Source organism: Ruditapes philippinarum, unplaced genomic scaffold (assembly GCF_026571515.1).
Source record: "Ruditapes philippinarum isolate M1 unplaced genomic scaffold, ASM2657151v2 ctg3524_1_1_1_1, whole genome shotgun sequence".
Classification (NCBI taxonomy): domain Eukaryota; kingdom Metazoa; phylum Mollusca; class Bivalvia; order Venerida; family Veneridae; genus Ruditapes; species Ruditapes philippinarum.
Genome location: NW_026852478.1, coordinates 105,152 through 116,594, shown reverse-complemented (window position 1 = coordinate 116,594; position 11,443 = coordinate 105,152).

Below are 11,443 nucleotides of genomic sequence, written 5' to 3'. Positions count from 1 at the left end.
AATATATATTTCTTATCATCACACACAGTACAGACCAGAATATCTAGCTTGAGGGTTACTGTTTACAGCAGTAACGAGGCTCTTCCGAGTTTCCGCTAAATGGTTACCTGAGAGCTAGATATCCCCGCATGTACCGACAGCCGGTATTTGGTTCTTTTTCTTGCATATCAATTATTTTTGGAACAGAAATTACAGAAACTGATAATCTCATTACGCACTTTTTTCTTATAGTGGTGAATGACCTTACAAACTTCATTCATTTTCAACGTTAAAATGACATTGTCATAAAAGGTGTGCGGGCAATGATGTCATCTAAAGCACGCGAGTTGCCTTACATGAGGGGTGTAAGACAGGGTTTTCTAGCACCGGTGTAAACAGTAGATAATCCTGTCTGACATGCAAGAATTATATTTCTGGTCCTTGAAGATTGTTCATCAGCACATTATTGTTGTGTTTGTGGTAGTCTTTTTGTTTTTAGCTCACCTGACTAGAAAGTGGTGATGGGGCTCTGTCCGTCGTGTGTTGTGTGTTGTCAACACTCTAGCAGTCACAGTTTTGATTGGATCATAATAAAACTTTGTCAGAATGTTTGTCTTAATAAAATACAGGCCAATTACGAATATGGATCATCTCCGGTCAAAAACTAGGTCACAGGAGCTTAAAATAGAAAAAGCTTTTTGATCCAAATATCCTGGAAATTGGTCGAGAAGGTTGTTTGGATGATTCCAAGGTCAAATTCAAATACAATGAATGGGTCATTCCTAGTCAAAAACTAAAAATAGAAAAATCTTATTAACACTAGTGGCTGCAGTTTTGATTCAAATATTCTAGAAATTTGTCAGGAAGATTGTTTTGATAACATCTGGGTAAAATTAAAATATGGGTCATCTCCGTTCAAAAACTAGGTCACAGGAGCTAAAAATAGAAAAACCTTGTAAACACTCTAGAGGCTGCAGTTTTGATTCAAATGTCCTGGAAATTGGTCAGAAAGGTTGTTTTGATATCTAGGTCAAGTTCAAATATGGGTCAACTTGAGTCAAAAACTAGGTTACAGGAGCTAAAAATAGAAAAACCTTGTTGTCCCCCGGCTTTTCGAAGAAAAAAGGGGGATATAGAAATAGGCTCCGCCCGTCTGTCCGTCCGTCACACTTTCGTGTCCGATCCATAACTTTGTCATTTATCAAAGGAATCTGAAATAACTTGGCACAAATGTATGTTATAATAAGACCATGTGTCATGCGCAACAACCCGACCCCTACCTTCAGGGTCAAGGTCACACTTGCTCATTCAAGGTCAACATTGTCTATTTTAGGGTATATGTCGTGTCCGTTCCATAACTTCCTTATCTTTGAAGGGATTTTGTAAATACTTGCCACAATTGTTCACAATAATGTGATAATGTGTCATGAGCAACAACCGGTCACCTACCTCCAAGGTCAAGGTCACACTTCGAGTTCAAAGATTTACATAGTCTGTTACAGGGTATATTTTGTGTCCGGTCCATAACTTTTCCGTAGATCAAAGGATTTTGTAAATATTTGCCACAAATAGTCACTACAATAAGACAATGTGTCATGCGCAACACCTGCATCCCTACCTCCAAGTTCAAGGTCACACTTAGAGGTCAAAAAGTAACATAGTTTGCTTTAGGGTATATTTTGTGTCCGATCTAGAACTTCTTCGGGATTTTGGAATAACTAGGCACAAATAGTCACAATGATAAGATGATATGTCAGGCACAAAACATGGGTCCCTACTTCCAAGGTCACACTTAGAGGTCAAAGATTAACATAGTCTGTTAAAGGGTATATTTTATGTCCGATCTATGACTTCTTCATAGTTCAAGGGATTTTGAAAAAAGTAACAATGATAAGACAATATGTCATGCTTAACACCTGCACCCCTACCTCCAGGGTCAAGGTCACACTTAGAGGTCAAAGTTTAACATAATAGATTTTTAAATTCCTTGTTTCATTTTTATTTCTTTAATAAATTTATTGTTGCATTTGCAAATATAGCATTGATCATAATCTTGGACTGAAAGCCCTGAGATCCATACCTCAATCTTTTGAAATTACACATTTTTATGCTTCATATAAAACTTCCCCGAGGCGTAGCTGCAGTTTTCAAATATCCTGGAAATTGATCAGGAAGATTGTTTTAATAATATCTAGGTCAAGTTAAAGTATGGGTAATCTCTGGTCAAAAACTAGGTCACAGGAGCTAAAAATAGAAAAAGCTTGTTAACACTCTAGAGGCTGCAGTTTTGATCCAACTGTCCTGGAAAATGGTCAGAAAGGTTGTTTTAAAGATTTCTAGGTCAGGTTCAAATATGGGTCAACTCCAGTCAAAAACTAGGTCACAGGAGCTAAAAATAGAAAAACCTTGTTAACACTCTAGTGGCAGCAGGTTTGATTCAAATATCCTGGAAATTCATCAGGAAGATTGTTTTAATAATATCTAGGTCAAGTTAAAGGATGGGTCATGTCCGGTCAAAAACAAGGTCACAGGAGCTAAAAAATAGTTAGCTTGTTAACACTCTAATGGCTGCAGTTTTGATCCAAATGTCCTGGAAATTGGTCAGAAAGGTTGTTTTGATGATTTATAGGTCAAATTTAAATATGGATCATTTCTGGTCAAAAACAAGATCACAGAAAGCTAAAAAATAGAAAAATCTTGTTATCTCACTAGTGGCTGCAGTTTTGATTCAAATATTCTAGAAATTTGTCAGGAAGGTTGTTTTCATAATATCTAGGTCAAGTTCAAATATGGGTCAACTCCAGTCAAGAACTAGGTCACAGGAGCTAAAAATAGAAAAACTTTGTTTACACTTTTGTGGCTGCAGTTTTCATTCAAATATCCTTTAAATTGATCAGGAAGGTTGTTTGGATAATCTCTAGGTCAAATTTCGAAAACTAGGTCACAGGAGCTGTAGTGGCTGCAGATTTGATCCAAATATTCTGGAAATTTGTCACGAAGGTTGTTTTGATGATATCTAGATCAAGTTTGAATATGGGTCATCTCTGATTAAAAACTAGGTCACAGGAGCTAAAAAAAAAAAATTTAACACTAGTGGCTACTGTTTTGATCAAAATATCTGAAAATTTGTTTTGATGATTTCTAGGTAAAGTTCGAATATGGTTCACATAGGGTCAAAAACTAGATCACATTGCCCAAATATGGAAAAACCTTGTTAATACTCTAATTGAAACATTTTTGACTCAATTGTCATCAAACTTGGTCAGGATGCTTATCTAGTTAATTGCTTGGAGGAGTTCGAACATGGGTCTTCTCTGATGTAAAACTATGTCACAGGAGCTAAAAAATAGAAAAATCTTGTGAACTTTCTAGTGGCTACTGTTGTTATTGTGTCGCCTTGAAAAGGTGACATATAGGGGTTACTTTTGTCGGCGGTGTCGGCGGCGGCGTCTGTGTCGGCGTCGTTGTCGGCGTCGTTGTCGGCGTCCCCTAAAGCTTGTCCGGAGCATAACTCAGTCACTATAAGTCTGATTGACTTCAAACTTGGTATGCATGCTTCTTTCAATAACTCGAAGTGCAGTGCACAAGGACCGGTACTCTGCATTTCTTAATTTTTGAGTTATTGCCCTTTGTTAATTTTCATACTTTAATTTTGTCCGGGCCATTTCTCTTCAACTAAAAAAGCTATGGACTTGAAACTTCATAGGATGATAGATCTCATTATTAAGAAGTGCAGTGCACAAGAACCAGTACTCTGCACTTCCTAATTTTTGAGTTATTGCCCTTTGTTAATTTTCATACTTTATTTTTGTCCGGGCCATTTCTCCTAATGTATAAAAGCCATGGACATGAAACTTCATAGGATGATAGGTCTCATTAAGAAGAAGTGCAGTGCACAAGAACTGATACTCTGCATTTCTTATTTTTTGAGTTATTGCCCTTTGTTTATTTTCATACTTTAATTTTGTCCGGGCCATTTCTCCTTAAGTATAAAAGCTATGGACTTGAAACTTCATAGGATGATAGATCTCATTATTAAAAAGTGCAGTGCACAAGAATCGGTACTCTGCATTTCTTAATTTTTGAGTTATGGCCCTTTGTTAATTTTCATACTTAATTTTTGTCCAGGCCATTTCTCCGAAAGTATAAAAGTTATGGACTTGAAACTTCATAGGATGATAGATCTCATTAAAAAGAAGTGCAGTGCATAAGAACTGATACCCCTCATTTCTTATTTTTGAGTTATTGCCCTTTGTTGATTTTCTTACTTTATTTTTGTCCTGGTCATTTCTCCTCAAGTATGAAAGCTATGGACTTGAAACATCATAGAATGATAGATCTTATTGATAAGAAGTTCAGTGTACAGAAACTGCTGCTCTGCACTAATTATTTTTTTAGTTATTGCCCTTTGTTATTTTTCATATTTTATTTTTGTCCTGGCCATTTCCCCTAAACTACATTGTTCACAAGGCGACACATCCGACTCGCGGAGTTCTAGTCCAAATATCTTGGAAATTGGTCTGCAAGTTTGATTTGATGATTTCTAGGCCAAGTTTGAATATGGGTCACACATGGACAAAACTAGGTCACACTGCCCAAATATTGATTAACCTTGTTAACACTCTAGAGGTCACATTTTTTACTCGATTGTCATCAGACTTGGTCAGGATGCTTGTCCAAGACATTGTTTGGATGAGGTTGATGGATCAGGGGAGTGATCTTGGCACTCTTGTTTAATTTTCTAGTTGGGTGGTTTCAATATTCATTCTTAAAATTTATTGTTGAATTACCTCTAGAGTATGTTGCCTGCTTTTAATACGCCCGTTTGAAAAATGGGTCACATTATAGTTTCCCCCCTGGTGGGCAGCAGTGACGAAATTTTGCCCTGAGCAGATCTCCTACACGCATGGAGGAATTTTAATGAAACTTCATAGAAATGTTCATCACTATGAGAAGCTTTGACACGCACACAAACCAGGTCTCTAGGTCAAAGGTCAAGGTCACACTAGAGGTCATTGAAAAACTTTTGTGCAAAACTTTTACATGCAAGGAAGGATTTCAATATAACTTGGCACAAATGTTCACCATTATGAGGCGAGTGTTGCGTGCAAAATTTGGGTCTCTGTGGTCAAGGTCACATATAGGGGTCAAAGTTGAGATAAAAATATGAAAATGTGTATTCAGACCATTAAGTAATCATTTATTGAGGGATTGAAACACAAATGGTCATTATCATGACTTCTGGTGTGAAACATGTAATTTAGGTTCATATATGCAAGGTCAAGGTCACTAAAGATGATACTCAAGGTCACTTAAGATGATAAAATATAGAGATTTTGTCCAGGCATATTTCCTACAAATATGGAGTGATTCTAATGAAACTTCATACAAAGGTTCAACAATATAAGAAGCAGTTTCATGCGCATGAAATAGATCTCCAGGTCAAGGTCACACTTACAGGTCATTGAAAACAATTGTCCAGAGCAAAACTTCTACATGCAAAGAGGGATTTCAATATAACACCATTGTGAGCCGGAGTGCTGCGTGCAAAATTTTGGTCCCTGTGGCCAAGGTCAGGAACACACATGGGGGTCATAGTTCAGAGAAAAATATGAAAATGTGTATTCGGACCATTTAGTCATCACTTATTGAGGGACTGAAACACAAATGGTCATTATCATAACAAATGGTGTAAAAATGTGATTTAGGTTAATATATTCAGGGTCATGGTCACTAAAGATGATAAAATAAAGATTTTTTGTCCAAACCATGTTTAAATTTCCTCCATGCATGGTAGGATTCTAATGAAGCTTCATAGAAATGTTCACCACTATGAGAAGCAGTGTCACATTCATGAACAAAGTCTCTAGGTTAAAGTTAAGGTCACAGTTAGTGGTCATTCATCGTCGGAACCCATGGTACACATTCCGTATATACTACATTTAGTATTTACCGATACATGTATATGGTAAATAGCTTGGGGTACCGAAGATGGAGGTCATTGAAAAATGATTCTTCTGAGCTGAACTTCTACATTTATCGGGGGATTTTTATATTTTCACCATTGTTAGGCTAATCCTGCACATAATCCAGGTCCCTGCTAACAAAGTCAAAGTCACATAGGTCAAAGTTTGTATACGTGGACCATTAAGTTATCATTTATTGATGGATTGTAACACAAATGATAACTACCATGCCTGCAGGTATGACACAAGTCATGTAATTTAGATTTATATTGGCAATGATAAGGTCACTTGAGATGATACATTATCTCCAGATATTTTCCAGATATTGCCCAGAGCATATCTCCTATATGCATATGTATAATGCCCACATCTCTGTCAAAAGCTTTTGTGACGGGCGTATTTTGGACTTGTGAGAGGCTAAACATGACCCCAGGTCGATCATAATGTAACGTGTAACCAACACTGAAAAGCCTTTGACTCTATCTCAATCCCTTGAGAAGTGTCAGCACTTTGAAATAAATTTTGATGGAAAAAATCATGGCAAAATAGTGATTTTTGGCAATTTTGAGATGTGCCCTCGTTGCCATGGTAATAGGAAATTTAAGACTGAGCTGGTCGTTACAAAGGCAATGGTCCAGTCAACATTAGTGCCAAGTTTGATAAGTATTGAAGCATTTTTCATAGTTTTATAGCAGTTTGAACTTGTAACAGGAGGCTTTTCAATGAAAACGGCCATTTTTCACAATATGCTAATGAGGGAAAGGGTTAAATATTTAAAATTTGTCTTACGACGTCTTATTTGTGATATGCAGGCTTCATCCATCAGGTGATTTGCTCTGCTTTGAATTTGGAAAAGTCCAATTAAAGTTTAAGAAAATAGAGTACAACAATTGAGCTACCAACAGGACTGGTAAGACTGCAATTCAGCAGGTTAAATTGAGGGATTAAACTTTGGATTGTTTTGTGCTGAAGCTATAGCAACATATAAAAATAAACTATACTTCAATTTTCAGAATTTATTTTTCTGTAATTCTGGATAATCTGTAACAAGTTAACACAAATTTCATTGATAATAATTATTGTATTGAGCAAACCTAACACTATGATTAACAAGGTAAGAAATTACCGGGTATTCATAATTAAACATACCTTATATCATTTGCACATTAATTCAGCACATCTGTATTCCAATGTATGAAATATTAATAAATCACAACAAAATAATGGGCATATTGTTGTCATATGAATTGAGCAATTGTTGTTATTTTTAAGTAAGAAAATATCAAATAGAAAAAATGAATTTCCTGTATTAATTTTATGTGAATGAATTACATAATTATATTATCAGTCTAACATAAGTATCAATGTCTGTTACATAGGCAATGCTTGTTCGCTCGAACTTGTAGGGCCTGTACAAATATGTTTAAGATACTGAATATAATCATGAATAATATGATCGTATTTAACAAAGCTCATGTCTTGAACTTTTACCAAGTTAAATCAGTTGAATTTAAGATACATCTACACAATCCATTGTGAGTGCGCTCTTTTGCAGAATAAGTCATTCCATCAAAATATTAAAATAATTGCTGAAAAATTACATACCTACCTGTCCTTTCAAATGAGTATTAATGGAACACTGTGTTAATCTATATTCACGCCATAGGAACTCGAGAACGGGACCGCAGATTGCGGCGCATATTTTCGATCGTGTAACGGTTTTAAAAAACGTTTCTGCTACATCTTAATATCTTTTAGTATTATCCGAGTATATGGCCTCAAAAAATATGTTATCAATTGAACCCAATCTGTCTCTTTTAAAACTGGTAAATTTTACGGTATTATAAAAAAAGACAACTTTTCTTTTTTCTATATACCGTAAATTTGACTGATTTTTAAATTAGCAGATTATATTAAATCGAGGTAAGATAATTAAAGACCACCCGCTCGCATAATATGAAAAGATATTCAAAGGTCGGACAAACAATATGTAAAGCCGGTACGGATTCGGATTTATGCGCCGCAATATGCGGTCCTGTTCCAGAGTTCCTATGATTCACGCATATTATTAATGGTTTCGCTACTTTGAGTAATCATTCTCCAAACAAGTTGAACAAATTTTTGTTCAAAAATATATTTTTGATACGTGCGTATTATTGTATAATAATTTTTTTTTTTTAACAATAGTTTCATACAAACTTTAATAATTTTATTACTGCATGATTGTATTTGCAATTAAGTATTTAGACTTTTTTTAATGAGGCAAAACAATTCATATAATGCAATACATGTAACATCAAAAAAAGACATCAAATATTAACATTAGTTGATACTATGTATACATTGAAATGAATGAAATCCAATTTATCACCATCACAAGGTATTAAAATTTAAAAACAACACTGACTGTCACTACATTTTGTAAATGAAAGGGAGTCCACCTGCAACTTTTATTGTCTTTGAGTCTTAAACCAAAAAAGGAGTGATTTTCACTACACATCTGCCAACAGGACTAGAGATCAGGTTTGAGACTTCAATCGATTGGTGTTCGAGCGATCCATGGTATATTATATAACAATATATACAATACAGGCATTTTACAGGGAGTGGACCGTTAGTTCAATGGAAGAGTCGAGGTATTCAAGCGATCCAAGTTCGAGCTAACAAAGTTTTAACATACTGACATATAAAACATAAATACTGATATATACCAATATTATCAGTGTTTTCATTAATTACATTAATCTGCTTTGATTTGAAAAGATTTCTAAGTAAACCAAATAAGATTTATTTGTGAAACACATCAATGTTCAATAATATCACAAACCTGATGACAATAAAGTTCAGCAAAATGTTCAAGATTTGAAATCATGGACCTTATACATATAGGTCAAGGTCATACTTCAAAATTTATCTACTCTCAAGAAGTATGTAACATCAAAGTATGAATTAGTCTCTTTTTCATAAAATAAAGTTGCTATGACTATTTATAAATTTGTTCATAGAGTGACATAGAAACACATTGTTTATGAAGAAAAGCAAATGTTTTCAAAAGCAACAGTTTTAGCTTTTTATAATTTACACCAAAATGACATTTAATTAATCCATCATAATGTTATTGCAGCATGATATTGCAACTGACCTCATAATCAAAGTGCTTAAAAATAAATAAATAATAAAAGAAAACAAAAACAAAACAAATTATCCTCTACTATATAATTCAAAGCTCATAGCAATATTTTAGATTTTTAATGTTACATTTTTTAAATCTTTTTTTATTCTTTGTAACCTACAATCAGCTGAGCAGAACAATTATATAGTTTCTACAGAGGATCATTTCTATGCAGTTTGGTCAAGATCTGCCAACTAGTGAGGTAAAATTTTGTTCAAAGAAATCTTGGATAATGACAGATGTCAAGCAACAAAAGCTTATTTCTGAGCACAAAGAATTCAAGTGAATAAATTACATAAATGGGTTTTATACCTTGTACTGTACACAAAATATTTTGATTAAAAAAAAATTAAAAACAAGTATGGCTATACATATATATATTTACATGTTTAGTATTTAATATATCAAAGATATGTTAAAAAAGTTTATTAGAACATTTCACAGCTTAAAATTATAATATTGCACGTTTTAAATGTAATACATGTAAGTACATAAAACAAATAAATATCTACATATACTTATTTTAACCTACAGTAAACCCCTTTACACTTTAAAGCATTTTATTCCTCAAGATAATTTTTAATTTTGTGTTATAATATCTTGTTGCCAATAGAGTATTGCTAGGTTATTATAAGCATATATTTTGAGACATTGTTAAGTACATTGCAAAATCCTGTGAATTATAAAGGCTTTGAACTAACTTAACTTTATTTGTACACCATGCAATATTTCTACATTAAATTTAAAACACTTTAATTTCATACAAATAAGAATAAATCAAGTTTAATTTAGTACTGTAGGAATATTTACATTAACCTGTGAATATAGCACATTTAAAATAATAACACATTAAACAAATACTACACAACTAACAGTATTTTTATTAGTTATTTAGTTTTCTTTTAGCACCAATTTATAATTTTATTTGTAAGTAATATACAGTTTTGTAGCAATCTGACAAGGGCTAAATAACTGTAACAGTAAATAACTGTTAGTCAACAAGCACCTGGCAACTTCTCCCCATAAATCACAAGTGGAGCTTAACAGTTGGGTTTCCCAGACATGATATTGTAAGTATGAAAATGGATTGGCATGTCATGAAAAATTTAGTTATCTACAAATAATACAAACATGACTGGTGGTTCATCAGTGCAAATTTCTATAAATAAAATTTAATTGTAGCACAGGAAGTAACTTATATATGGCCAGAACTTACAGTTGTGTTGGGCTTGTATTAATGACCTTGCTAGTGAGTGGCAGCATGGCCATGTTGTTCATGTGTCTTGATTAGTTATCTAAGGAGTTGCTAGTTGTCTGGCTTAAAGCCATTGTTTCCATGAGAAAGAAACTTTTCACTCATAGCTAAATAGTACTGGTTGTTTCCAGGAATTAATACAAGTCTTTAAATAAGCTTAACGCTTCCATCATAATAGAACTACAATAAATTTGTATAAACTATATAATAGCCTTGCTCTTAATTCTGAAAAAGTGATTTATAAAATATCTAATTACTAATACATGTATTAAGTATTAAGTTGATTCAAGTAATTAATGTACCAATTGACCTTGTTTTATACAAGTGGCATAGGTTATATTTTACTGTCTATTGTTTTACAAATGGCATATCCAAATTATATTGATAATTTGGTCATAAATCTGACAGTAATCTGATAAAACAAATCTGTCTATTACAGCAAACCACAATGACATTGCTTCAAAACAATATAAACAAGCAATTATCATAGTATTGCAAGCAATCCATAAGTCCCCTACCGGTTAGAACCCCAGCAACATTCTGATGGGCCATTGGCCATTCAATTTTACCAACGAATGAAGGACATGAATGAACTTAAATCTTTTCAGTTATAAGTTTGTCTATATCACAGTAATGTGTTAAGTTTCCCTGCCTAGTAAGGAAATTATGTTTATACAACCTTGTCATATTATTACAATGTGGGATTTTAAAGTAAATCCTATAAGGAATGAAGAAGTTGGAGTGAAAAATACCAAAAAAATCTAAGTATGTTCAAGGGAGACATAATTCTGGAAATAGTCTTGCTAGAGTATTGTACCATCTTACAAATGTTGAGTGATAATAAAAAACATATATATGAAGTTTGAAGTAGATGCATTCAGAGCTAAAGAAGTTATTAAAAAAAAATTCATGAAAATTCTAAGTTTAAGGGAGGTAATTCAGATATTTTTGTGCTAGAGTTGTAAACCTTGTCACACATAATGTGGTTGATGACAAGAAATATATATTTAGAGTTTGAAGTAAATATCTTCAGAATTAAAGAACTTATAGTGAAAAAGCTGAAAAATTTAA